This window comes from Onychomys torridus, chromosome 16 (assembly GCF_903995425.1).
Source record: "Onychomys torridus chromosome 16, mOncTor1.1, whole genome shotgun sequence".
In the NCBI taxonomy this organism is placed as follows: Eukaryota; Metazoa; Chordata; class Mammalia; order Rodentia; family Cricetidae; genus Onychomys; species Onychomys torridus.
Window position 1 is genome coordinate 67,176,892 of NC_050458.1, and position 4,527 is coordinate 67,181,418.

A 4,527-nucleotide genomic window follows, 5' to 3' on the forward strand; every position below is an offset into this window, starting at 1 on the left:
ACACAGTGGACAGAAAAAACGGACTCCTGCAAGTTGTCCAATGACCTCTACATATGTGCTGTGGCCCTTTCTCATATGCCCTTCCTCATAAAGAAGAACTAAACAAAGACAGAGCTGGGCGGTGGCGGCACATGCCTTTAATCCCAGCACTTGGGAGGCAGAGGCAGGTAAATCTCTGAGTTCGAGGCCAGCCTGGGCTACCAAGTGAATTCCAGGAAAGGCACAAAACTACAGAGAAACCCTGTCTCGAAAAACAAACAAAAAAGACAGTTATATGGTAAGGACACAGACAAGAATCCTGAGGGGGGACCGCTAATCTGATGGAACTCTTGAAGAGCTATGGACTGGTGAGCAGAGAAACAGACTCCCTCACAGGCTCAGGATGTGGACACTGCCTAGTGCCCCAGTCCAGCATTTTGATTGGATGTGGAGGAGTCTGGAGCTCTAAGAGGCAAAGCTGACGGCACTGGAGAGAGAATGCTTGCAAACTCCATCCGAGACAACCTGGAAAAGAGTCCCCCACCCCAACAAGTACTTATACACACCCTTGACTTTTAGGAGCTGCAAAGCTCTAGTCTTGTTCCCCTCTCCTCTGAACCTCAGTTTCCCTGGTTGACATTTGAGCTCTGAAATGAAACAGCAGTTTCAGAGGAGACAGATCAGAATCTGAAAGTACTATGAGAAGAGAGAAGGAGCAGGGACTGAAGGGAGCATGGTGGGGAGCAGCAAAATAGCCTTGGAACAAGCAGCCCTCCCTGCTTGGGTGTCTATCATGTATCGGTCAGCATTGGACTAAGACCCTGTTGGTCTCCAGGAAGGTCTCTTGCTAAAACAGTCCCTGGAGTGTTCCCTTCACTAGCACATACATTAAAAATTGGAGGGGTTGGGGATTTAGCTCAGTGGTAGAGTGCTTGCCTAGCAAGGGCAAGGCCCTGGGTTCGGTCTTCAGCTCTGGAGAAAAAAAAAAGAAATAAAGAAAAATTGGAACAACTCAGAGATCTACATGGCCCCTGTGCAAGGATGACACACAAATTCATGAAGTGTTCCATATTTTTATTTTTTAAGTGTTTTATTTTTATTTATGTGCATTGGTGTCCCGGCTGCATGTGTCTCTCAGACCCCTGGAACTGGAGTTACAGACAGTTGTGAGCTGCCATGTGGATGCTGGGAATTGAACCCAGGTCCTCTGGAAAAACAGCCAGTGCTCTTAACTGCTGAGCCATCTCTCCAGCCCCCATATTTTTATTTTTAGAGAAAAGTATGCCCTGGAATCTTACATGAAATATATTAGCATCTTTAGGGCTGGAGAGATGTCTCAGTGATTAAAAGAACATGCACCGCTTTTTCAAAGGACCTGAGTTCCCATGTCAGGTAGTTTGAGAAAACTCTAAAAGGGAGGTTTATTTTGTGGGGTAACTTACAAATGAAGGGATAGGTTGTAGGGTCTGGGAAAGGTATGGCGCAGTCCGGCGGTGTTCTCTGGAGAACTCTGTTCGGTCTACCTCCCGTGTCCAGGGTCCCAGAACCAAGAGAGACCTCTCCTCTCAATCCTGGGTCTTCAGCTTCCTCCCTCAGCCCCACCTTGTGGGCATGACCACTACCGAAGCCTCAATGGGGGTTGGAACTTCCAGGCCAATGCTGGGATGGCTACCCACTACACATACCCACAGTTAAAAATAAAATAAATCTTTATTTTGAAAGGGTTGCTTTAGCTCAGCAAGCTAAAGCAGTTCTTGCCAAACCCACCGACCTAAACCCGATCCCAAGACCCACGTAGTAGAAGAAAAAGATTCCTGAAAATTGTCCTTTGGTATCCACAGGTGTTATGACATTCTTGCATCCACACACATACAAACAATAAATAAAAACACATATTCCTACATTTTTGTTTCGGTTTATTTTTTGAGACAGGGTCTCTGCATAGGTCTGGCTGTCTGGGAACTCACTCTGTAGACCAGACTGGACTTGAACTCACAGAGATCCACCTGTCTCTTCCTCCTGAGTGTTGAGATTAAAGAAGTGTGCCACCACACCCATCTAAGAAATGACACTTTTAATAGTAAGGACCATATCTTCTATCCCTAGGAATAGGACTAAACAACCCCAAAAATGATCCTTCAAAATCCTGAATACAGGGCTGTAGAGATGGCTTAGCAATTAGGAGCACTGGCAGCTCTTCTGAAGGACCCAAGTTTGATTCTTAGCACCCACTTGGCAGCTCACAAACATCTGCAATTCCAAGTAGATCTGGCCTTTTGGCCTCTACAGGTACTGAATGCACATGGCACACAGACATACATGCAGTACATGCAGGCAAAACACCCATACATCAAAAATAAGTAAATCTCGGGGCTGGAGAGATGGTTCAGAGGTTAAGAACACTGACTGCTCTTTCAGAGATCCTGAGTTCAATTCCCAGCAACCACATGGTGGCTCACAGCCATCTGTAATGAGATCTGGTGCCCTCTTCTGGTGTGCAGATGTACATGCAGGCAGAACACTGTATACATAATAAATAAATAAATCTTTAAAAAAAAAGTAAATCTCAAGAAATTAAATTCTGAATACAAACCAAGCACTCTGGAGACTGAGGCCAAGATAATTTAAGATCATTTTATTTTGTTTTTTTTTGTTTTGAGCTGAGGATTGAACCCAGGGCCTTGTGCTTGCTAGGCAAGTGCTCTACTACTGAGCTAAATCCCCAACCCCAGATCATTTTAAATTAAGGTCAGCCTGGACTAGTCAGTATTCTGAGTTTCATGCCAGACTGGGTTTCTTTTTTCCTTTTTTCTTTTTGGTTTTTTGAGACAGGGTTTTTCTATGTAGCTTTCCGCCTTTCCTGGATCTCACTCTGTAGCCCAGGCTGGCCTTGAACACACAAAGATCTGCCTGCCTCTGCCTCCAAGTGCTGGGATTAAAGGCGTGTGCTGGGTTTCTTGACCTTGAGCTCCAGATGCTCCTTCAAAGTGCTAGGATTCCAAATGTGTATCATGATGTCCAGTCTGTGCACTGTTAGGGACTATACCCAGAGCTTCAGGCATGCCAAGTAAGCACTCCATCAACTGAACTACATCCCAGTTTTTACCTTCCTCTTTCTCTGCTTCTTTTTTATCTGTGGTATGGTGAGGGGTTCAACCCAGGATCCCCTGCATGCTGAACAAGCATAACCCTGCTCTAATAGTTGGGAGCAGAGATATATGAGATGTGGAGTGAGTCTACAGAGCATTGAGTCATTAAACAAATGTTCAAAAAAGCACATTGTGCAGGGACACAGAGCTAGGGACAAGCCTGAAACCATAAACATGGCTGTTCCAGGCTCTTTGCTTCACAAACTAGTAGCAACTCACAAAAGAAAAGGAATCATTTTAATTAGAGTGAGTACTGGATGTTATAGGAGACAGGGTTAGTCTAAATCAGTATTGAAGGAATCAAGAAAGGTTTCTAGAAGAAAAGATGACCATATAAAGAAACCCAAAAAAAGCTGAATATGGTGGCTCATATCTGTCTATAATCCTAGCACTTAGGAGGCTGAAGTACCATGATTTAAAGCTAGCCTGAGCTAGGTAAAGCTAGCCTGAGCTGTGTGGGAAAATTCTACCAAAGGAAAGAAAGGGAAGGACGTGATGAAGTGAGGGAGGAAGGAAGGGTCAATAAAAAATAAGGACTAGTCTGGCTGGGCACGGTGGGACACACTGGTAATCCCAACACTTGGGATGGGAGGCAGACGCAAGAGAATGGCTTTTAATTCCAGGCCAGGCAGGGCTGCATCCTGAGATTTTTATCCCCCCTACAAACAAACAACATCCACAAAATGTGTAGTGTCCCAGGGTAAGAGGACTGAACTCCCTTGTGATACTGCAGCATGGAGCCAGGTCTGGTGGCATAAGCCTGTATTCCCAGCTACTCCAGAGGCTGTGGCAGGAGGATCACCTAGGCTCCAGTGTAAGCCTGAGACAGTTTAGTGAATCTCTCTCTCTCTCTCTCTCTCTCTCTCTCTCTCTCACACACACACACACACACACACACACACACACACACACACACACACAGAATGGATGCTGGGCTGTATGCAGCAGTGGTAATGTCTCACAAAGGCAAATCCCCTGGGTCCCACCCCAGTACATGAGAGAGAAAGGCCGGGGTGGAGGAAGCAGATGGTGGGAAATGTCTCATGATTCCTGCAAGGTACCTGAATTTGATGTCAAGGACAATGTATAGAAATGTTTGTTCATTAGAAAGAAGGCCCTGGCTGCCGAGATGAGACCGAAACAAGGGTCAATCAGCCATTTAGTCTGGCGCAAGCTTGGGCCAACTGCTTAACCTATGATGCTAAAGATGCCTCTTCTGTAAAAGTGGAAACAAGACACTAAACTCCCAGGGTTGTTACAACAATCAGAAATAGGTCTCATACCCAGCACAAAAGTCAGAAGTGTCCAAAACTGAGAAACTTGGATCTAGACAAAATAGGTTAGCAATTGTGATGTGTAGTTGTCTAAATGGCCATATCTTTGTTAATGAACAGTTTGG

The 4,527-nt window shown here is 45.3% G+C and overlaps 1 pseudogene; it reads left to right on the top strand.

Moving 5' to 3' along the window:
• Window positions 1–941: 941 nt before the first annotated feature.
• Window positions 942–1,055, top strand: LOC118597569 (annotated as a pseudogene).
• Window positions 1,056–4,527: the final 3,472 nt, after the last annotated feature.